General features: G+C 35.2%; 1 protein-coding gene across 6 annotated transcripts in view; it reads left to right on the forward strand.

The window, feature by feature from the left end:
• The window catches only part of RABGAP1L (RAB GTPase activating protein 1 like), a 763,363-nt gene that overhangs the window by 231,775 nt on the left and 506,013 nt on the right, over window positions 1-25,575 (forward strand). The window lies entirely within an intron of this gene.

The following is a 25,575-nucleotide window of genomic DNA, read 5'->3' on the forward strand; positions in this document are numbered from 1 at the left end:
GTTCTTTATTGCTTATAGTTAATATTTCATGTGATTCCTATGAAATTAGCATTCTTCATAATTTTGAGGCGAGAAGGATTGTGACCCTATAGGATCAAACAGAATTTAGAACTTGTGAACTGAGGATTAAATCTTAATATCTAGTTTGAGGAGCCACTGAGTAGTGATTACATTTTCACATATTAGCAACCTTTTGACATGAGGAGGTTATGTGTGTTTTAGGGCAACTTGAATTTATGTTGTTTTACAGAACTGTATTTGTAATTTCAGTAATTACATGACACGTGTGGTATAGTTTATCCATCAAGTGTGCTGATTATCATTTGCATAACATAGCAAATGTTGTATTACATTTCTGTGCTCTTTTGTAGAAGTGATCTGATTTGTAAAATTCATACTTTACACTTTATTAAAATCAAAACAAGTTTTTAATTTGATAAGCTTTCAGAAATAACATCATCATAAGCCATTTTCCTACCATTTGAGTTCTTGTTTTTTCCAAAGGAATATTTTCTTTAAGAAGTATCTCTCTGTGTGTATGTGTACATGTGTACACACACACACACACACACACACACACACACACTTTCTTTTTACAGGATTTAAGTTCTAGTGCTAGATTCAGCTAAATTTGAGTCTCACCCCTCCCATGTATTAATTTATGATCTTGAAAAGTTATCCCAACTTTCTAAGCCTCAGTTTAATCATTTATAAGGCAGAGATAGTAGTACTGATTCAAATTAAATAAGATGATAACGTGCTGGGCACATAGTAAGTATTTGAGATTAGCTTCTACTATTTTTACCAATGTGATAATACATCATGAACATGATAACAGTTATAATGGATATTGGTGTCAGTCTATACTTCTACTTTAATATGTATGTTAGACTGCTTCCAGTCACATAATTTTCACAAGAGCGCACAATGTGAATAACACCTGATGAAATTGAGAAGGAACCTTTTTAGAAATGTAAAGTGTCAGACATTTTTTTTTCTTTTTTTTTTTTTTTTATCCCCCTGGTTGGTGAATATCATGGAATATTTGAATCCTAAAACTTGACCTTGTAGTGGTTATATGATTTATTATTTTAGTGATTATGCATGAAGTATATCATAAAGTCAGATGATGTTCTCTAAAAATCACTCCTGATGACTGTCAAGGCTACAAGGCAGATAGTAGTCTCATTCACTTATTAATTCATTTACTGCAAGTCAGGTATTACTTTCATCAACTTATTAATCCATTCATTCGGCAAGTCTTTATCGAGCATCTTTCACGGGCCAGGCTTCCTGTGGTTTCTAGGGCTACGTAGGTGAAAAGAGTTCATACCCTTGATGAGTGCAGCCTAGGGAAAGCCAAGCCTGTGCACGGATAGATTGCATTTACATTATGATACAGATTATAATAGGTATCTTAATCAAGTGTGTGGAATACAGACGAGGTAGTTGCAGCTCTGTTTGGGTGAGCTGGGAAGACTTCACAAGGAAGATGATGTCTGAGGTGGGAACTCAGTGCCTGAGCAGCATAGGAGAAGGGAATGCAGTATAGGACTGGCTTATGTAATGATTCAGCCTCCAGTTAGTGACTGAGCTTGGATTGTACAGGGAGCCTTTGCAAGTGGAATCAGCATGCTCCTTTCTTTCCTCACTCCTACCCCAGTTGCCCAGCTACGTCCACTATTCATGGGTCAATGCTTGTCCTCTTGTTAAATGAGAAGAATGTAATACAAGTTTGTTCTTGTTAGAATACATATGTGAAGTAAAAAACTTCAGAAAATATGTCATTTGAAAATGATATCACAAGGGAATATTAAATTGGCTTCCTAGGGTTGAAGTAGTAGAATTTTAATTAGTAATATTATAGAGTCTATTCAATAAATATTTGAGTATTTACTGTGTGCCAGGTGCTGTGCTAGGATGGTATTGCATGTTAATTTTTAGAATCCATGAACTAAAAAAATACTATCTATTGGCTAAATATAAAACAGTATGAACTTGCAAAGAAGAGCATGTGCTTAAACCTCTATCAGAGAGCCAAAAGGGCAGTAGTTGCAAATATTACTTTGGTAGTTGCTGCCAAAACTCTCTTTTGGAATATAAATAAAAACAGCCGTGAGTCTGACCTGTTTTAAGATTCTGCAAGTTCTCTGCTTTCTTGAGCATTATTGTATGGACAGGTAAGGCTTCACTCTGTTTATTCTTGTCAGGTTGTTGGTGCTGCTCAGAGTGAAGCCTGTCTTCTGTCTGTTCTCCAGTGTATTATTGTAGCAGATGGCTTTTAATAAAACATGTAGGTAAAGAAAATGTTTTACTCTATTTTAGTGGAACATTCTATAATTATAATTACTGGACATTCTCAAGAGAAAGTATTTAAATTGGTATTTTTCTTGTGATTGAATAACATTTAGAGAATATTTAATTGAAAAGTCAAATTATGCTATCATTTATGTATTTTTTTATTTGAGAAGATTTCACAACTAAATTAAATGCTTTACATCATTTAGCCAGGTAGTTGTTTGCTTTTTGTTTACATGGTTTATTTTTTTAAAAATTCAGTACTGTTAGATCACAACTCTAGATTTCATCGAGAGGCAGGGCATCGCTTAATTACACGGCTGCTCTGTTCTCTGTCATCACCTTGTCTAGTTTTAGGAAATGAGCTTTTTGATAGAATGGGGTTATTCCAGATGGGTCTGTACCATCGATATGTGTAAAAGCCACAGACTCTCATACTGAATGGTACATTACTGATATAGCTCTAAAATTTACAAACATTCCTCCAGAAAATTCTTAATTCTTTAAAATATACTAACCCAACCAAAATAAGGTGGGCAAGCAGAATAAAGAATATTCACTGTGTTGTAATGTAAATGCCTTGAACACATAGACACCAGCAGTCTTTATTAGAGGAAATCAAGAATTATTGAAAGAGGTTCTTTAAGAAAATGTGTTTTTTCTTGTGTAGTAAGGGTGATGGTTTCTCACTACATAATTATACCTTGCTTATTACTGGTTTTTCACAGCATAATTTTTACCAAATTTTCTTTCATCTCTGAGGTCTTTCATTTTCTTTGATATATATATTGACATTGCCATGTATCAAAACTATAATTATATGTGAATCTGAGCACTGACATGTTTCTGTAAAAATTTTAAAATTATTCTTTCATGGGGGCGCCTGGGTGGCGCAGTCGGTTAAGCGTCCGACTTCAGCCAGGTCACGATCTCGCGGTCCGTGAGTTCGAGCCCCGCGTCAGGCTCTGGGCTGATGGCTCAGAGCCTGGAGCCTGTTTCCGATTCTGTGTCTCCCTCTCTCTCTGCCCCTCCCCAGTTCATGCTCTGTCTCTCTCTGTCCCAAAAATAAATAAAAAACGTTGAAAAAAAAATTAAAAAAAAAATTACTCTTTCATGTACTTAAGTGCCAGTGTTCTATTTCTAGTAACAGATAGTGTTCTTGTTTATCCTTTAAACGCAGTAAATAGTTTTCAGGTAAATTAAGGAACAGGTGATTTCATGTCATAGAGTTAGAGAAGTACATTGTTTTGAGGGAAGTCTTTTGAATTATTATTAAGCGTGCATCATTTAGTGGCATAAAAGCTGTATTTATAGCTTTAGAATTAAGGATAAGAGGAAAAAAGTGATATTTTTCGTAAATCATGCAAATTTTCAAGTTAGAGTATGACTCTTGGATCCCAATTTCATAACAACATTTTTTGCACAATAACTTTATTAACGTTATTTGCACTCACTTTATATTTATATTTTATTGGGTAATGTGGTATGAGTTTTCCTCCAGGGCTTTTGCATTGATTTACTTTTCCATTCAAATTTGTTTGGTTCTGTTTACCATTAATTAGTGCCAAGGTTAAAAAAAAAAAGGGGGGGTGAGACAACAGGTATGAGCCAAGTACCAAAAATCCACCCCCAGACCCCATATTACACATTTCTTGTCATAGTTTGGTAACAGTTAACAAACAAAATTATCCATTTTGTTTGATAACTTCATGAATCTCTCTCAGTTATCTTCTCTTTATCTTTTTGTGTCTCTTTATATTTGTCTCTCCATCATATCTTCCATTCTCTATTACCTGCCTCTTGTTAACTGTCCATAATGTAGCCGTGAAAGTGGTTTTCATTATTTGTTGTTTTATATTTGCTGGGTTTCATTTTCCCTGTGAATTTCTCAGATTAGGCTGCATGTTAGTTGCATGGCTTTTAGTTGATTTTTAAGACTGATAAGAGATTGTGTCATCATAGATAAACTGTCATTTTGTTTCTCCAAACAAAATGTACTTTGTATCCTCAGAGCCTGGCACTAGCCTTTAACATAAATATTTGTTGAATGACTACATGAAGTAAACCCTTTGGTCAGTGCCCCATGATTAGACAAAAAGGAGGGATTAATTGGTTATGGCATTATAATCGAAGAATATATTAGAAGTTATGAATGTTATGTTTTTAATAGAACACTTCAGCTTGTAGACCAGAGTGGATTAATTGAAGTCTCACTTTTGCCATCACATTTTAAAAAATGTTTTATTTATTTTAGAGAGAGACAGAGAGAGAGAGAACAAACAAGCAGGGGAGGGGCAGGGAGGGAGGGGTTGGGGACAAAGAATCCAAAGTGGTCTCTGTGCTGACAGCAGAGAACCCAATATGGGACTTGAACTCAGGAACCATGAGATAATGACCTAAGCCGAAGTCAGACACTTAACCAACTGAGCTACCCAGGCACCCCTTTTCATCACATTTAATGAGTAGCTCTTAGGGACCAGATGAAAGACTAATCATTGAAAAGTTTTCTTCTTAATTTATTCAAATTGTTCATTATAAGATAAATAATTATTTCTTTTGAGCTTATGGAATAGATATATAATTGTTAATATGCACAGAGACCCCAAAATATTAAATACAGTGCATCTCCTATTGCAAACTCATATCCTAGTTTCTACTTCTTTTCTCATCAGTAGAAAAAAAAATAAATAAATGGAAAAGCCAAAGGACCATTGAGTAAACTTAGGATTATTGTAGGCCTTAGAAAAATTCAGTTCCTTTGTAAAATTTCTTGAGATTCCTCAAGAAGATACTAGATGAATACTATGTTGGGGATATTATTGACAGTGCAAAAATTTTTCAGACTTTAAAGCTTTATTCCATAAACTGGCTTTTGATTTAATTAATATATTCATTCCATAGACTGTTTCAAAATACATATTGTAATTAACTCAATATGCTGCAATTTAAAAAGAATAGTTGTACCAGAACAATTTATTATGATTCTCATTTGATTGTTTTTTTTTCTCTATTAAATCTTTACTTTTTCTAGAATTCACAATTTTATCAGTAATGCTTCTATTAAGAATACAATAGGCTTTCCTTTTATACATACAAACTTTTTTATTCCTAATGAATGATGCATAGACTAGGTAAAAATTGCTGAAAACTTTTTATTGCTAGGTTGGAAATTTATGGGTATGCATAGTTGAGGACTTTACTTGTTAACTACTGCCAGAATAATTGAATCACTTCTACCCTTTAAGAGCTGATCTTTGACATGTTTATTAAAACTACTTAATCTTTTAATAGATGACTAATTTTCTGAAGACAGCATTATGCAGCCTTTACCTCGATACCTGCAAAAATTATGTGAAAAGGAGCAATTCCATTTAACTCTTTAAAACTTTAGTTCTTGTTTGAAAAGTATGATGGCAATTTTTAATTAAAAACTTATCTTTAAAAAAAAGAAAGCTTATCTTAATTTTTCTACCCATCTGTCTATTTGATACTTAGATACTCTAGGTAAGGTTCCATCTCTTCATACAGATTATGTAATCACAGTCTCTGTAGCTTTCTTTACTTCATAGGGACTTCAGATCTTTGCTTTGAGGAGTTTCAAAGGTCACACCTGTGCAGTGATGATTTAGGTGTATTTACAAAATTTCTTTCTCATTTAGTCCTATGGAGCTGATCATGCAGTCAAAAGGGAAATTGATCTTTATTGCATACTATTTAAAATGAATTCTTCTGAGTAAAAAACTATAGAAGAATTTAAGGATTGAAGGGATTCCCTAGAGGAATTATGTAGAAGAAGTTAATCTCTTTTTCCCCCTGGGGTTGGTGATGTATCTATAGGTACTGACCTACAGTTTTTCCAACTTATTTTTATTATGAACAGATCCTTCCCTATTAGAACAGAAAATAGATTGAGTTTGATCCTTGGGAAAAAAATGATACTTAATAGTACCGTGAGGAGAGTCATTGTTTGTCCCAGTGGCACAGTGTAGTCTTGCATTAAGTGCTCTGGGACTAATTAGGAAACGACTATAATTAAAAAGGAAACTGCTCATCAGCTGCCTGCTCAGGCTATTTTACAGAAAGAAATTGGAGACTTAGCTATTTGCTATCCAGCTTCTAGCAACTTTCTTTAACTGTTTATGTCCTAGCTGAAAGGAGCGATTTAAAGATTTCTAGTGGACTTTATCTTGTAGTGGTAAACTTTGATGCTTAATGGACCTCTTTTTAGATGTAATTTACATGATAGCAATAATTTTGGGAGTTAAAATATTTTGGTTGATCTGCAAGGTTTTTAAACTTGTAATCTTACCATTTTAAAAAAAATTTAATGTTTCTTTATTTTTGAGGTGGGGGAGGGGCAGAGAGAGAGGGAGACAGAGAATCCAAAGCAGGCTTTGCGCTATCAATGCAAAACCCGACATGGGGCTAGAACTCAGGAACTGTGCCCAGGTCGGACGCTCAACTGACTGAGCCACCCAGGTGCCCCTTAATCTTACCATATTTTAAAAATTCTGGAACAAACCGTGCTACTTAGAAACAATCTTAGTAGATACCATTTGGGTATGTATCTAGATATATATAAATATAAAGAAACATATATATTTGTCATGTGAGATCACAATCAGTGTAAATATCTGACAACTATTAGTGGATTTATTTAACTCATATTGGCATTTGTGTCAGCTTAACCATTTGGTTTAACTGAAGTCTTTTTAGAGAATTACTACATAAGAGAGACTATTTTAATTTCACAAGAGTGTGCATTATATATGTATTCTGTGTCTTGTTTCCCAGGCTTTTTTGTGTTTGTATGATGATACTATATCCAGGATATAAGATTTTTCATAATTTACCAAATAGTGATTATGAACTACTGGTAAGAACTTTTATCATTGTTCTTAATGTTGCTCTTGTTAACTTACTTCCTGTCTTTTGATATTTGTTTTAATACATATTCAGAGGTTTATTAGTTTCTAAAATGGGCAAGTAGTTGGACGCATTAGGAAGATAAGAATTAGAAAGTTACCTTCAGTAAGAATTGGAATTGTAACTTACTCTTTTTTGTATCCTTTGCACCCTTCCACTGCTACCTGCTGGCACACAGTAGATTCTGATTTTTATATTCTGATTCTTTATTTTTATGCAGATGATTTGAATTGTGGTCCTTTGGGGATCACTTTATTCTTTGCTGTTATTTCAAATAAGGTATAGCTCAAGATTCTAAATCTTGTACAAATGATTGCTGACAAAACACTGTCTGGCATGCTTCGCTCTGGCAACATAAGTCTTGTGGTTGTAGGAGTAATTGCTTTAAAAAAAAATTTTTTTTTAACGGTTATTTATTTTTGAGACAGAGAGAGACAGAGCATGAATGGGGGAGGGTCAGAGAGAGGGAGACACAGAATCTGAAACAGGCTCCAGGCTCCGAGCTGTCAGCACAGAGCCCGACGCGGGGCTCGAACTCACAGACCGTGAGATCATGACCTGAGCTGAAGTCGGCCGCTCAACCGACTGAGCCACCCAGGCGCCCCGTAATTGCTTTTTAAAGGTAGATGTATTTCTGTTGAATTGTCATTTGTTTAAAAAAAAAAAAAAAAAAAAAGGAAGACGAAGAAGAAGAAGAAAAAGTTGTTAACCCAGAAATGCTACTAACCTGTATTATGTGCTATATCTGATGGGAGCAAGACAGTGTTGGCAACAAGAAGAGTATTAAAACAGGAGCCATAACTTTCATTCAGGTTTTAGATTTCTGGGCTTCCTTTTGATTAAAGTTTTCCTTTGAACTTTGGGTATGTGGATTTGCATTAATGCTTTGCATAACTCAGTTACTCAGATGTTCATCTTATTTGAAGTATTGTCATGTGCTTATTTAATACATTAAATTTGAGAATTGATTTAGAAACATTAGTTTACCTTTTTGATTTACCTGTGGATTAGAGTGATTATAGTCAATAATAGTATTACAGTTAATGCAGAATAGTATTAATAGTAGTTAATACAGTTAATGCAGAATAGTAATAATAGTATTACAGTTAATGCAGAAATCTAAAAGCTTAAATAAATACTCAGCCCAAGGTCAAAAGGAAGAGGTGTGTCAGAACCGGAAATAGAAACTAGAGTTACCTGTAATTTATCTATGATTTTTAACTCTCTTTTTAGTGTTTTCCATTGAACTTCCTTGGAGCATAAAGTTACAGAGAATATTTCTTCTTTATATTGTGGTAAAACTGCAGGTTTATCAAAGTTTTCATGAATAAATAGTACCTCCAGAGACTGAAAACTAAGAGGCAAATTGCTGGCTTTCCAGAGGTAGCCTTTCCAGTGCAGAGGTACGTTAGCACATCCATAGGACTTGTGTTTTGTCTGGGTTGCTCACCAGTGTCAGTACCGACTCTCCTTGGTACACATGTGACAGTGGATAAAAGCTGTGTATCACTCCAAAATGATGTTGAACTGATCCAGAATAGACGCTTGAATCATTTACTTTTCATAGGTAACAGATGATATTTAGATTAGTAAGGTAGTTGATATTATTTCCACTGAAACTGTGTTTTCTGGGGGCGTGGAGGTAAACTTTTTTTTTTTTTTTTGAGGGAAACTTTTAATTACTGCTTATCACCAGGTCAAGTCATGCAGTTACAAAGTAGTTAGAAATTTCTCAAAGACTGTTGTTGGTTTTGTTTTGTTTTGTTTTTTAAAGCTCATTCTTACAAAAATAATATCCAGTACTTCATTGGGACACTACTGTTCAAAAGGCCCTGGCCAAGTAAGCCCCAAACAAAACACTCAACCCAAGGTTGTTTTCAGCCCACTGTTAATGAAGTTATACATAGAGTACAAGGCCTCTAAAAGAGGACACAAAGGCGAGTTGGGGCTATTGGCAAGGCTCAGAGCTGCCAACTGGACTCCAACATGGGAGCCTAAGTGGCTTTTTTCTGGGGCATTTTACTTGAATTATTGCTCAGACAACACAGTAGGTGTTTAAAAGAGAAGAATAATTAACATGATAAGGAGGTTATTCTCTTTGGACTGTATGTCATAATTATGGTTAATAAATTCAGACAGTCTTAACAAAAATAGCCTCCATCATTTGTAGGTATGAAGATAACTTAATTTTCCATCAGGCTTTTAATTTTTGCTCGACAATAATACGTGATTGATGAGCTATAAATGAGACTGTTTTCTGTTACAAAAATACAAGCTTTTTTTCATTTATTATACTTACAGGCATTCATTCCACTGATACTGGTAATGGAACCCTATGTAGAATGATTTTGTTACCATACGAGAGGAAAGATTCTCTAAATTCTATCTAGTTTGTACCAAATTCAGTGGTGTCTTAAGTCATTGACAGTTTTTAAATATAGGGGTCCTCTGGTGGCATATTAATACTTTGAGAGAATGGTTACAAATTAAATAATGACTTTGTTTTTTTATTCTAGAGATAGAGATATTCTCTAAGCATGCATATAGCAGTGGAACATCCTTGAAACACAAGAGAAACCTATGTTTATATTGGTAGTTTTAAGGGTTCTCCAAGGATTCCAGTCTTGCTTCAGGAGCACCCCAAACAGTTTTTAAAGGAGGGCTTAGTCCAGTAAAAAACATTGGGGCAAACCTAAATGCCAGCATTATGTCACTTTGATTCTATTAGAGTATAAACTTAGAATACAGTCTAAAGTGCCAATTCCATACCTTCCTGCAAGTCTTGATTTAATCACCAAGCAGAGTCAATACTTGATAGTTTGTTCTTGGTTTGTTTACATTCAGTTTAAATTTCACTGTTGACTTTTTGAGGTCAGAAACATTTTCTAGGACAGACCTCAGAATTTAATGTGTCTTCAGAACACCTGTGAATCTTGTTAAAATGCAGATTCTGATTCAGTGGGTCTGGGTTGGGCTTGCAATTCTCATTTCTAATAACCCATCTGTTAATGCCAATACTTCTACTGGTCTATGGCATACAATTTAAGTAGCAAGGGTCTAGGTCTTAGGCTTTAAGCTCTAAAATGTTTTTGAAATACTTTTTTTTCAAATGTTTATTTTTTTGAGAGACAGAGATAGAGTGTGAGTCGGGGGGGGTGGGGCAGAGAGAGAGAGACAGACAGACAGACAGACAGACTCAGGATCCCAAGCAGGCTCCAGGCTGTAAGCTGTCAACACAACGCCTGATGTGGGGCTTGAACTCATGAGCCATGAGATCATGACCTGAGCCAAAGTCGGACACTTAACCGACTGAGGCCACCCAGGCACCCCTCTGAAATACTTTTTAAATTATTATTGCCTGAGTGAATGCCTATAATTATTTCTGGCTTATTTTAGTTGAGAAAGAAACAGCTTGACAATGAATTTCATATTAAAAAAAAAAGAAAGAAATAGCTAAAAAGTCACAATGTAATTTAATATTTACTATAAAATAGTTTTTAAAATTTTCTATAATTATGGGTAAACCTTTACTATAATAGATCATAATTGAATACTATCATTGTTATAGACAGATAAGATAATATAGTTTAAAAACTAAAATAGTTATAGTTTCTTATCAAAGGAATACTATATAAATATAAAATGAGAATCATGACATTGGATTAAACCTAGTTGCCTTGTAAGGTTTAAGTTCTTTTTTCTTAATTTATGCTTTATGTAACATCTGAATCATCTGATACTTGGCTTTTACTTGATGGAAAAGAAGGAAGGAAAGTCAGAGAATCAAAGAAGTAGACAATTCTTGTGAATGATTTTTCTCTCTTGGGTTTTGGCTGTCTACTTTCATTTTTGATTCAGGCGGCTTCCTTAATTCTCAAAATGTATGGAGCCTTTTAGGTTTTCCATTTGAGCCTGAAGAATAAGAATTAAATTTTACTTCCATTAATCTTCATTCCCATTCTACTTGACCCACCACATTTAAAACCTTAATATGTTTTACTTCCCAGGAAGATAAGTGCTATTCACCATTCCTTCTGTCGGGTTATATTGAGAGAAGAGTTCTTTAGTGAAAGCAAACCACATTAATTTAAAATATTCTATCACGGAGATAGTAGCTTAACACAGTGTAAGGTTACTGGAGGGCTATGTTTTTTTTCTTTTTTGGAAATGGGTAAAGATGCAACCAGAAAGATACTGTGACAAGTAGTCCTCTAGGAAACCTGGCCAGTGCTTTTGCTGTAGAACTGAAATGACATATACTAAGTACCTTAACTGAAATAGCCACTTTATTTGTATTACTTTTTAGAAATCACTCCCAGGAAGAAAATTAGTTTAGATATTATTCATGACATATTTGAACACTGACATAAACATGATTAAGTGAATCTTGAGCATACTGTCTATTAATCCAGATTGTTGATTTGCAGAGCATTAGGTTGAATGTTACTAATTTAATTTGTGACAGTGCTTTTTATTTTATTATGACTTTTTTGTGAGAGTGCTTTTTATATGGCACTCATCATTCAAGACATGTTTAGTATCACTCTAAATGCTCAAGAGGATTTATAAACTGGCTTTTAATTTTTATTTATTTTTTCTTTTTTTAAGTCTTTATTTTGAGAGAGAGAGAGAGAGAAGAGGGAGGGGTAGAGGGAGAGGAGAGAGAGTGAGATAATCACAAGTAGACTCCGTGCTGTCATTGCAGAGCCTGATGCAGGACTTGATCTCATGAACCATGAGTCATGACCTGAGCCAAAATCAAGAGTTGTACATTTAACCAACTGAGCCACCCAGGCACCCCTAATTTTTATTTCTAATATGTCTTTCATCTCTCCCTTTTATGCTACTTAGTTGTGTTTGATTTTCCGATATGGATTCAGGTTTTGTTGGGCCTGAAACATATGTAATTTTGGGATGGGAGAGGTCTTTAAGGAAAAGAATGTTTTTTGTTTGTCTGTTTTGCAGATTTTGCAAAAGCATATAATGATGTGAACATACTACTAGGGACTTTTCCAGGACGGAATGAATTTTAAGCTAGGCTTTATCTTCTCCCAGTATCACAAACTGAGAAAATAAAATACTTTGTACTTTTTTTCCTGTTGAAGTCTAGTCTAGTTAGTTTTATGTTGCAGCTGGGATTCAAATATGGACATTCTCCATCTTCTTTGCCATTACTACAGTCCAAGACATATTTTTCTAATGCAACAGCAGTAGCTTTCCAAATGGTCTTTCCACTTCCATATTTTTACCTCCTACCCCCTTTGCTCCAGCCTGTTCTCCATATTGTAACCAGAGGCTCTTTTTAAAAACTTTCCAGTGATACATTTAGGAAAATGTAGATATTTATCACGTTTGTGTGTGTGTGTGTGTGTGTGTGTGTGTGTGCGCGTGCATGCGCGTGCACCTGCTCTTCATTTATTCCTAAAGATTCAAGTTTCTCTCTGATATCATTTCTCTTGAGCCTGAAATAATTTCTCTAGCATTCCATATGGTGCAGGTCTGTTGGTAACATAATTTTCCTTTATCTGAAAATGTCTTTCTTTTGCCTTTATTGTCAAAGAATGTTTTCCCTGTTTGTAGACTATAGGGTTGATAGTTTTCCTTTAAACATTTTGAAGATACTGTTGCAGTGCCTTTGGCTTCTCTTATTCCTGGTGAAAGCACATAGTCACTCCAGAGTCTGTTTCATGGGCTTGTGACCTGTGCAGTTGCATAGAGTTCCACACTTAAAAGGCTGTGTGCTTGGTTACATTTTCTGCTGTTGTTGTCTTGAAACTCTTAATAGTTTTTGGGCCCCCTGTTTTCAATTTGCATGGAGTCTCACAATCGTATAGCTGGACCTGCATCATTTGAATCATTGCTCTCCTATATGTAATATGTTGTTTTTCTCTGGCTGCTTTCAAGATTTTCATTTTCACTTTGGTTTTCAATAGTTTGATAATGATATGCCTAAGTTTGGTTTTCTTCATGTTAGTCCTCTCTGGGGCCACAGATCTTCTTAAATCTGTAAGTTTATATCTTTCACCAACTTTGGAAAGATTTGGGTCATTATTTCATCAAATATCTCATACTCCCCAATTCTCTTCTCTACTACTAGGATTTCATTTGTTGATATTGTTCCCTCAGATCTCTGGGGCTCTCTGTTTTTTATTTTTTGGGTCAGAATAATTTTTAGGTAGAATAATTTTTGTTGACCTATCTTCAAGTTCACTTAGCTTTTCTTTTTTCACCTCTAAGTCCATCCAGTGAATTTTTTTAAAGGTGTGTGTGCGCGCGCATGCGCGCATGCGAGCAAGAGAGAGAGAGAGCGCCCAGGTTGCCTCCACACTGTCATCGTGGAGCCCAATGTGGAGCTCAATCTCATGAACAGGAGATCATGACCTAAGCTGAGATCAAGAGTTGGATGCTCACCTGAGTGAGCCACCCAGGTGCCCCTAATTCCATCCAATTAATTGTTACGTTTGTATTCTAAAGTGTTCATTTGGATCTTTTTTATATTTTCATTTTCTCTCCTGAAATTTATTCTACTTTTACTCATTGCAAGTATAGTTTTCTTTATGTCACTGAGCATAGTTTTCATATCTGCTTCATAGCCCTTGTCTGATAATTTCAACATTTGGGTCATTTTAAGGTTGGCTTTTGTTGATTGTTTTTTTCCTTTACAAATGGGTTACAGTTTCCTGGTACTTGTTTGTTAGATAATTTTGGAATTGTGTCCTGGAAATTGTGGGTATTATGAGAGTATTGACTTTTTGCTTAGCAAGTGTTTAACTTGATTTTATTCAAATTTTAAGCTCTGTCTTGCCTATGGTGGTTAACAGCCCAGTTCTCTGCTCAGTCCATTTATCTTGAGCCTGCCAGCTTGTAGTCTTCCGCATGTATGCTTGGTTTGGGAGTTACCCAGAAACTTGGGAGATGTTATACACAGAATTTAGGATTCTTATTTTCTGGCCCTTTCTTTTCCATTATTTCCTTACTCTGTGGCAACTGTGATTACTCTGGGCTTTGACCCTGGCTTCTCAGTCAGGAAGGATAGTATACCTTCTATTGGAACTTCAGCCGTCTTGCATCACATTGTGACTTTGGCCTGCCCTCAGGTCATAGCTGCAAAAAAGGCATACTTAATGTCAGATATTCCCATTTTTCAAGTTTGGATTATCTCTCCAAAGTATTCCTGCTTTTTTTCTCTCTCCAGAGCCCTCAGTGAATTGTTTCACTTTTTTATATTTAGTCTAGAGCTTATAGTTGGTCTGTTAGGGCTTAAGCTGTCATACTAAAAGCACAGCTTTTTGCATGTATCAAGCTTTTAGTACTTTTGAGGGGAAGCAAGAATGATTTATCTGAGGCTTATTAGCATACTCTTCTGAGAAAGTAGAAATCTGATAATGCTTTTGGTGATATAAAATAGCTAATCTTTATGAGTATTTATTATTGAATGTATGAACTCATTTAATTATTGCTACTTGTTTATATTATTTTATAATTACTTAAGTGTTATTATTGAAGCATAACGATTTTCTATAACTTGCCCAAAATGGTAGCAATCAATAGAGTTGTCTGGTTTAAGAGCATATTCTTTGGATTGATTTTTGTAAAAAAAAAAAAAAAAAAAAAAAGAATTTTTTCTGTGGTTTCTTCCACATCTGTGGTTTCTTCCAGTTTGGAGACTGATTGTAAACGTAACAAGCAAGAATATCTTTTCTGCCCTTTGGGGGAGAATTGTCTTGTGTCTAGGTTCCCTGTGCCTGATTAATAAGGATCATCAAGATTTAAGTAATTTCTTTTAATGTTTGAACAACTTACAAATGTTTTAAGAGTAGAAAACAGAATTTATAATCATTTATATTTCATAGCTGACTTAGTCCTTTTGGTCTCTTATAACAAGATACCGTAAAGTGGGTTGCTTACAAACAACAGAAATTTATTTCTTACAGTTCTGGAGGCTGGGAAGTCCAGATCATGATACAGTAGATTCAATGTCTGGTGAAGGCCTACTTCCTTGTGTATAGAGGGTGCCTTCTGGCTTTGTCCTCATATGGTGGAAGAGGCAAGGCAGCTTTCTCGAATCACGCTTATAAGGGCACTAATCACTTCCCAGACACTCCACTTCCTAACACCATCATCTTGGGTGCTAGAATTTCAACATATGGTAGGACACAAATAATCAGTTTATAGAAATACCCCTTCTTAGTTTTTTTCTATATTTTTTCTATATTTTTTCTATATTTTTAGTTCTTAGTTTTTTCTATATTTTTTTCTATATTTTCTATATTTTCTATATTCTTAGTTTTTTCTATATTTTTTTTTCTAATTTTGTCCTTATGAAAGCCTTTACAACACCAAAGCCAGTGATAATCCCTTCTCCTTTATTGATATGGAAATAGAAGCCCAAGAGAAGTTACATGAAATAGTTTTATATCGTTCAGGTATCCATTTTTTCTTTGAAGTTTTATTGGTAAAAATAGTGACATTGTTAGCATACTTTATAATTTTCCCCCCCAAATTTCTCATAAATATTGCCTTATTTAATGTTCCAATTAACCATCTGGGATAAGCAAGACAATTGGTGTATTACTCTTTTTTTTCCGATGAGAAATCCAAAGGTACAAGAATTTATATGAGATACATAAGTGTAATTATAACATATGAAGCTGTAACCTGCATCACTAAAACTAATTCTGTGTCCATTGTTCTGTATTAAACTATCTTATTTGGCTTCCAGGTAACTCTGACAATATAGAATATAAACTCATCTCACCAACATTTTCCCATGGTATCTTGAGACTGTGACATTATAGGAAGCACTTAACACTTCATTGCATCAACAGATAATGAACAAAAATAAACCTTTTGACAATATCTCCACATGTCTTTTGGACTTTTTTCTTCTTTATTCTCTTCTGAAAATTGTACTGTGAGTAAAACTGCTTTTTCTCTGTCTCAAAATGAACTGCATAGTATTTTCCAAAGTGGCATGTACCTGTACTTTGATTTATGAATCAATACAAAAATTTAAAAGACTTCTGGGCCAAAAGGCTTACTTAAATATGCTTTGGGATACAAATGCATTATAAATATTTACATTGGATAATTTTCCTGTATAATCCTTTTGGAGGTCTTTTGAAGGTTTCTTTTTTTTGTTTGCTTCTTTCCTTCTACGTTCCTTTCTTCCCTCCCTCCCTCCTTCTCTGTCCCTCCTTCCTTCCTCTTCTTTCCATCCTTCCTCTAGTATAGAGTACTGTTCTGTACAAGTCTTACCCTATCTTCTGCCAAGCCTTCAAATCTAATTTTGGAACAACTTCTCTAGGTAATTGAAGTACAGAAGGTATGAGTGTTCACTTTACTTGTGATTTATATATGACATCTGTTTGAAACTAAACTTTCTCTCTTTTCAGAACCAGAAAAAAATATATTTATTTTGGGATATGTAGGCCAAAGGCAAATGATCTGAGAAGTAAGCACCCTTGTTCCTAAAGGAGAGTCACTTCAGTTTATATAAAAAAAAGATATATTTGACCGAAACCAAAGGACCTCAGAAATAAAGCATAGTATACAGTAGGCTGTCAAGAAAAAATTTACTGAACGATGAGTGAAGGAAATGTGTGTCTATGTTTTTATGCTTTACCTTCATGCCCTTAGGATTAGTAGAGACAATGGCTTGTAGTTTAGCTTCTGCTACTTTTCCATTCTCCACCTGGCATTTAAAATTAGTAAAATGCAACTGAGAACAAACTGAGGGTTGATGGGGGGTGGGAGGGAGGGCAGGGTGGGTGATGGGTATTGAGGAGGGCACCTTTTGGGATGAGCACTGGGTGTTGTATGGAAACCAATTTGACAGTAAATTTCATATATTAAAAAAAAAAAAATTAGTAAAATGCAGGGGCGCCTCGGTGGGTCAGTCGGTTAAGCGTCTGACTTCGGCTCAGGTCATGATCTCACAGATCGTGTGTTCAAGCCCCGCAGTGGGCTCTGTGCTGATGGCTCAGATCCTGCACCTTGCTTAGGATTCTGTCTCCCTCCCTTGCTCGCGCTGTCTCTTTCTCTCAAAAATAAATAGACATTTTTTAAGAGTCTCTTATGCTTTGGCTCTCTCTCCCACTCTAACCTCTTTTTTTTTTTTTCTTTTTTTCTTCCTTCCCCTCCTCCATGGTTTTCTGTTAAGTTTCTCAGGATCCACATAAGAGTGAAAACATATGGGACAAACTGAGGGTTGATGGGGGGTGGGAGGGAGGAGAAGGGTAGGTGATGGGCGTTGAAGAGGGCATCTTTTGGGATGAGCACTGGGTGTTGTATGGAAACTAATTTGACAATAAATTTCATATAATAAAAAAATAAACATTAACAAATAAAATCAGTAAAATGAAGATTATCCTTCATTCCTTGCCTCGAGTCCATGACACTTCTGTATTTCTTTCATTATTAAATGCTTTTTAATAATTTTAAAAATACACATGTTCATTTCTAGAAACATTTTATCATGTGCATCTCAGACTTTAATGTATGGCATCTCAGCCATATTTTAAGTACATATACAATAACCGTATTTTAAGTCAAAATTGGGTAGCAGTTGTTTTGCTTCCTGTACAGGAAACAGAAAGGTGCTGGAAAAAACTGCCAGGTATTTTAAACTACGTTCAATGCAGTAATCTCCTTGAAATCATACTTTCTGAAGTGTCTTTTTGTTACTATGAAATAAAAACATGAATAAATTCTGGCTTTTAATGCATTTCATTGATGTGTAGAGAGCATCATTTACAGCACACCTTTATGTTCCAGTTGTGCTCATCATTAACACTTGATTGGCTTTATTGTTAACAGAATATACCATTGGAACGCAAGTTTTTGTGGAGTTAAAGTAAGCCAATAGGATTATCATTTAACATTTAGAAAATGATGGTTAAACCGTCCTCGTTGGTCAGTGCAAGCAAATAGTAGAGAGCTTTCTGCTTCTTGTTGGCTGCTGTTTTGGTTGGTAAGGAGCACTATTAACACTGAATATTATTTGAGATATGTACGTCATCGTCCACAGCATTGGCGATCTTTTTGTCGTGCTGAGTTTCTTCATTAGAATTTGTTACGGCATTTGATGTAAATAGAATTTGACCTTTAAATTTTTTTTTTTTTCAACGTTTTTTTTTTTTTTATTTATTTTTGGGACAGAGAGAGACAGAGCATGAATGGGGGAGGGGCAGAGAGAGAGGGAGACACAGAATCGGAAACAGGCTCCAGGCTCCGAGCCATCAGCCCAGAGCCTGACGCGGGGCTCGAACTCACGGACCGAGAGATCGTGACCTGGCTGAAGTCGGACGCTTAACCGACTGCGCCACCCAGGCGCCCCTAGAATTTGACCTTTAAAACCAACAAATATTGTAGCAAAAATTAAAATTTTTTTAAAATGTTTGTTTATTTTGAGGGAGAGCATGAGCGGGGGGGGGGGGGGGGAGGGAGGGAGAGGGAGGGGGGGGGGGGGGGAGAGAGAGAGAGAGAGAGAAAGAGAGAGAGAGAGAGAGAGAGAGAGAGAGAGAGAGAGAGAGAATTCCAAGCAGTCTCCACACTGCCAGAGCAGAGCCTGACATGGGGCTCAAATGCACAAACTATGAGATCATGACCTGAGTTGAAGCTTAACTGACTGAGTCACCCAGGCACTCCTGTAGTATGTTATTTTTTATCAGTAGTTTTCTTTTATGTCTACAGTTTTTGTGTCCCAACTCACATTAATAATATTATTAATAGGCACCCTTGTGAATGTAAAAATTTCAGGATTCTCAAGAACTTTTAAAAAGCATCAAGTGTCGTAATTTCATGCCTCATTTGGTAAGCATTGCATTTTATAATTGAAAGAGATTAGGCCTTTGGGACTGGAAGAATTCAAGTGACGTTCTCTCATCCAATGAATAGTGGACTAGAACTTTATTCTCTTGTTTCCAGTAGCATTTGGCTGAGACATGAAGAGTATTTCCAATAATTTTATTCAGAATCCCCTACCAACGTGGATTCTTATGAAAATTCCCCAAAATATAGGAACAAATTAGACATATTTTTTATTCTAATAGATTAAAAAACTGAATAATCAAAACAAAACAAAAACACCTCAGTCTGATTGTTCTGTTTGTCTTTTAGTAATGATGGGGTTTAGACCAGTGTTTTCCACAAATACAGTACATCCTCATTCAATAATTGACATTTTTCTCTTGATTCATGTTGGTTAAACCCATTAATGCAAAGTTAAAATTTACAAATATAATGACATTCCAGTAATGTTGGATAAAGATTCTTTTTGCAATTTTCCAGAACTTTTCTAATACCCATTTTGTGTACAGACAAAAACCTTAATTGTAATAGTGCCATGCACCTATTTTATTAGGAAGCTCAGAAAAGTATAATTAAGTTTCATCTACTTTAAGGGAAGAAACTTTATGGGTGAAATAACATTTATTATCAAAATTATCATTGGTCGACTGGCAGAATTTTACTGTATGTTACAATTAGCCATCATCATTTTCAATGAAGTTCTGTATGAAACACTTCCTATTTAATACCTTTGCTTTTGAACAACACCAGTAATTTCTTTTCCCTTGGGGCATACAGCTGTCTCTAGCCTACTCAGAGCCATGTCAGGGCATAAAATCATCTTGACAGAAAGCTTTAAATTATAAATAGTCCCATAATGACATTCAGCTTGGGCGGTACATTTATAAAAGAAGTTATTAAAGAAAATGTCATTCCAACCCATTATTATAACTGGAATCCTTCACATTTCTGCAGTCATCTTTTGATGCTCAGATAATATTTGCATACGCAAGCATTTAAACAGGGCTGTCGAATTTACAAGTATAAAGACATACTAAGGATATTGGATAAATGGCTTCCTAAAATGTTCTGAAACTTTTCTATCACAAATACATCTTCATATATGCCTTCTCCCTGTGAAGACTCTGGAGGGACTGGAGTATTAAGACTCCAAGATCTTGATGTTATTTAAAAGCCGTAGCACTGGAAATACTTCCTATATGATAAAAGAAAAGAATCAGAGGTTGATTTATCTCATTGTTACCTTATAAGCAACTTCAGAATGTTGGATATTGAATAGAATTCTGTGAGCACTTTTTTCCTAGGGTAAATGCTGATTATAAATTATTTGGTGTTAGTGTTCTGAGTTTTAAATACCCAATTAATTCTAGCATCTTACTGGCACATTTAAATTCTGTGAGAATCTACTTTTAACCCAAGGTGTATTTTTTCTGTGAATAACAGTATAGTTTCCTAGAAAAGCTTACCTTTTATTTATTTATTTTTTTAAATTGTTAACGTTTATTTTTGAGAGAGAGCGAGAGCATGCACCAGTATGAGAGACCGAGGGGCAGAGAGAGGAGGAGACACAGAATCTGAAGTAGGCTCCAGGCTCTGAGCTATCAGCAGAGAGCCCGATGTGAGGCTCGAACTCATAGAGTGCAAGATCATGACCTGAGCCAAAGTCAGAGACTTAACTGACTGAGCCACCCAGGCGCCCCAAAGCTTACCTTTTAAATGCCTGTAGTTCTCTACATCATCTATTTTATACTGTTGTGTACCAGGTTACTGAAGCACCTGAAAGCGGGGCTAAGAGACTGAATTGAAAAAGCAGTGGATGGTGACATTTGTAAATAAAAGTCCATGTTGCTGAGCTTACTTACCACGCTTTAGTCTGTGTTATGACTGAATTATTTAACCATAGATTATTGCTGGCATTGGAGAGAGATGCCAATGTTAGATTAACAGGAACATTTAATCTCTGTGGATGTGTGTATATATATATATGTGTGTGTATAGGCGTTTGTACGCATTCATTTAAAGCCCTATCCCCCTACTCAACATTGTAAACAGTGTTGCATGGTGTTGCCTAGTGGGCCCCCAAAATCCGCCAAACTGCTGATTCCCACTTCAGTCTTCTAATTCAAGTTTTTAATCACATTTTCTTCTTTGATTCCAAATCCTTTTCAATAGAGACATTTTCTTACCATGCTTCTGCCAGTTTAGCAACATTTATTCCTCTTTTAGGCATGTCTTGAAAACAGCATAATAGGTTTATTCTTTCCGTTCTCAATTTCTGTCTCTTAAAAGTGATGTCTGTCAAAGGCTCAGTGTTCTGAGTTGTTCCCTATGCTACCTAATCACTTTAGCCACTTAGCTTTGAAACTGCCGGGTGAAAAATAAAGTTGTACTGGCAGATGTAGGTCAATTCGTTTGATTTCTCATTTTCTTCATTCCCCCATAACATGACCCAGGGATGATGAGAAAGTATAATATTTTTAGCTTTCTTTTGAAAAGCTTTATATTCTGAGTGAATTTAAGCCACACTGATTTCTGTTATTTTAGGAGAATCCAGCTGTTTATTTTAGATTAGTCTCTAGCTTTATGAAATAACCTTTTGTGTTGATGTTTAGCAGGAGAGGAACACATATCAGTCAATTTGATTTATTTGGCATATATTATTAGCCTCTGTCATGTGTCAGCCACTGTGCTTACCACTGAGGATAGCTGTAATGAAAGATATTTTCAGAGGAGCTCATAACCTAGTAAAGAAGATATACTCAGACCTTTGTTCGTTGGCGAATTAAATTGCTAAGTAAATTATTTTAGGCCCCTGCAACAGACTTTTAATGATCTTGTGGTTAATACATTTCTGGACTTAGGGTTGGAAGGTTTTCATTTAATTTATTTCTGTTGACTTTTCCTCTTCCATCGTAGTTCTAATGTGATCTGTAGCAAGTCACGCAATATGTTTATAATGTCAGTAATATCTGTTTATAAAGCATTTTGAGATCTTTGGGGAGAAAGTGCTGGGTCAATAGAAATGTTATCCTTTCAGCAAACATGCACTGGATATCAGTGATGGAAGCATTGTGTATTGGGCTCCATGAGCAACTCAGAGATAAATGAGACGATTGTCTTGGTCTAGGAGCTGACAGTGCAACGTATAGAGTGGTAATGGGGTGTGGAGGAAATTTGTGGAGGAGGGGGTGATACGACGTTTCTTTAGTGCTTTCATGTAAAAGCAAATGCATGTTTAAATGAGCATTTTATGGTAATTATATTCTCTCATATAAATCTTTTTCCATCTGTTCGTATGATTTGTAATTAGATATTTTCCATAAGCTTAGTGGGCATTCTAGACTCAAAAATTGTTCATTTCTTATTAACCTAGTTAAATTGTTTTCTTTACCTTTACTTCTTTTTGACTAGTATTGCTGGAGTACTTCACCATTATTACTAAAAGACATCTTTTGGGGTGCCTTGGTGGCTCAGTCGGTTAAGTGTCCAGCTCTTGATTTTGGCTTGAGTCATGATCTCATGGTTGTGAGATTGAGCCCCATGTTGGCTCTGTGCTGGGCATGGGGCCTGTTTGGAATTCTTTCTCTTCTTCTGACCCTCCCCCATATTTGTGCTTGTGTGTGCACATGAGCACTCTCTCTCAGGGGGAAAAAAAAAGACATCTTTTGAATATCAACTATATGTGTCAGGGTTTTCAACTTTGAATAATATGCCACGCCATTTCATGGTGAAGAGAAGTTCTTAACAATCCCCTACCACCAGTGTTGACTATAAATATATTTTAATGTTACCTAAATATATGGTGATATAAAATTAAATATAAACTCTGTATACTTTTAGTTCTCATCATAATATAATGGAAGCAATAAAAATATACATTTATGTATTAATACCAAAATAGTATGGTATTAATTTAATGCTATGGGTTAGGTTATTTTCCTGAGAGTAAATTGCTGTTCACAGTATGAATGTGATCCTGATAGCTATGATATAGTGTTTTTTGTTTTGTTTTGTTTTGTTTTGTTTTGTTTTGTTTTGAGCTTGGCATAATTATGTGGCCATGTGCTTTCAGATGACTTCGTTTTCTCAGCATACTTTCCAACCCACTTGGAGAACTTATTTGTATGGTGTGATGTTGGGTCATGTGACCTTCACTTGGTGCATTATTTACGTATTAAGCCTCTTTATGTGCTATTTTCTTAGCTTGCAACAAATTAAGAACTAGTTGACTCCAACACAATGGTTAATGCTTCAATAAATGTTGGCACCAATATTGCATAATAATACTTTGTTATGAGATAGCAGTCAGATTATCAGAATCTACTTTTTTGTTTTTGAGAGAGAGGGAGAGAACACGCATGCATCCATGAGTGGGGGAGGGGCAGAGAGAGAGGGAGACAGAAGATCTGAAGCAGGCTCTGTGCTGACAGCAGAGAGCCAGATGTGGGGCTTGAACTCTCAGGACCTGAGCCGAAGTCAGATGCTCAACTGACTGAGCCACCTAGGCAGCTCCAGAATCTAGTTCTAGCAAAGTTTTTAGATTTTTATAGAAATAAAGTTGAAAATTTAAAAATATTAAGAGTATTCATGGACCACTAAGGATATTTTCTCAAAGGTTCCTTGGACTCCAGTTTGAGAAATATTACACAATGTAGAGTATATACAGACATACAGACACTGTATATATGTGGCATAAACAAGTAGAAATTCAACAACTGTTATAAAATTAATCGTGCAGGCACTACATGGGTATAAATTACTACAGTGCTAAATATAATGATCAAATTAACTACTGAATGATTTTATTTTGGAGGTACAGTCTAAGAACTTAATACAACTATGTGAAATTAAATTCCTTTTCTGTTTTTGAGTGCTTGTATTCCTTTTTTGATAAAAAAATTAGGAAAAACAAGATTTTGCACAAATTAAGAATAAAGCAAGGCAGTGCAGATAATTTATCTAAAGGACAATACCAGTTATTCATTTTAAGAAAAGGCAATGTAACTGTAATGGGCTCAGGATCAAAATAGTAGTGGTTATCACTAGTCATCTTCTTTACTAGGTAAGGCAGGCACAGAAGAGATTGTGGTTTTGTAAGCATCCTGTTTCTGCAGAGGTAGCAAACTCTGCAGTGTATGTAACAGGAGGCTTTCCATATCAACAATACTACAGGTCTCCCTTTCTATGTCTAAGGGAAATAAGGCCCATTTTCCCACAGAGCCCAGTCTGAGCTTCTCAAGCTGTCTTTACTAGCTCATAGGATAAACCACAGCCAGTTTAAAAATAAGCCAGTTGTTTAGAAAAAAAAAAGCCAGTTGTCTTTAGTTGGGAAATATATTGAAAAAGTGATGGATGAAGAGTACAAAGAAGGCAGAGGAGGTGTGGAGAAACATACATAGGGGTCTGTTCCCAGTCCGTTCTCTTCGGTGTATAAAGACTGGAGAAATGTGCTATGTTAGCACTATTTGTTACTACATTTGTTACCTGAATCTTAGTCATTAGTTATTAGAAAGGAGCAAGGAAAACTATGGAAGTAAGCACCTAACCTTGATTTTATAATGCAAAGCATGTAAATCTAAAATTTTAATTTCTTAATCTGGCTGTTTCTGGGAAAACAATCAATTTATGTTACTTCCTGGTTTAAATCCTTCAAAGACTTTGCCATTGCTTATAGGACATTCATGAATTTTCTCCTGATAATCTTATTATATCCTTTCATTGCACTTTACATCCCAGTGATGTTGACCTATTTTAGTTCGTTCTCTACTAGACTGTGACTTCTATGAGAAAAACTTCCCCAAACTTCACACAATATGTAGCATGCAGTAGCCCTTCAGTAAAATTGTAATTTAATTGAACTCTAATTGGATGAATCTGGGCAAAGCACTTTGGCAGTGAGTAGATCTTTTTGACCTTCAGTGTATTCTAGAGCAGGAGAGTGAAGATCAGAGATAAGAAGTATGTTAAAAGACCAGAAAATCCAGATATTGCATGAACTCTGAATAGTTGAGTTCAGTCAACATGCATTTATTGAGTAACCAACATTTCCTGCTACTGATGGAGTTTGATAACTTGTATGATTATCAGAGCCACATTGTTGAATATGTATAGAATGGTGAGGGATATGAGGAATATTAAAAAATATTTAAAGTGTTAGGCTGAAGTTTTTGTTTTTTGTTTTGTTTTTTAATTTGGACTTTAGAGACAACTTGTAAAGATAAGAGCATGAGTATTTCAAGTTTTCTTTTGAAAACTGAGTCATAGATGTTGCATTTCAAGCCAAGTAAAGGTTTGATTATTTTACACTTCATGGCTTTTTAAAATTCTAGTTGCTATAACAACTTTGATATTTCTTTATTATTTTTAGCACTTCAGTTGCCATAACAATAAGATATCTTTAAAAAATAGCAATTTTCTTTTATAAGGGAAAAATCTCTTTCAATTAAAAATGATTTTGAATCCACATTTCTTTCCTATAATGTGAACCTGTTATTTAAAATGTAAACTGTACTATTTTGTTTTCTTATAATTTTTTTTTTT

The sequence above is a fragment of the Panthera uncia genome, chromosome F1 (genome assembly GCF_023721935.1).
Source record: "Panthera uncia isolate 11264 chromosome F1, Puncia_PCG_1.0, whole genome shotgun sequence".
Taxonomy (NCBI): Eukaryota; Metazoa; Chordata; class Mammalia; order Carnivora; family Felidae; genus Panthera; species Panthera uncia.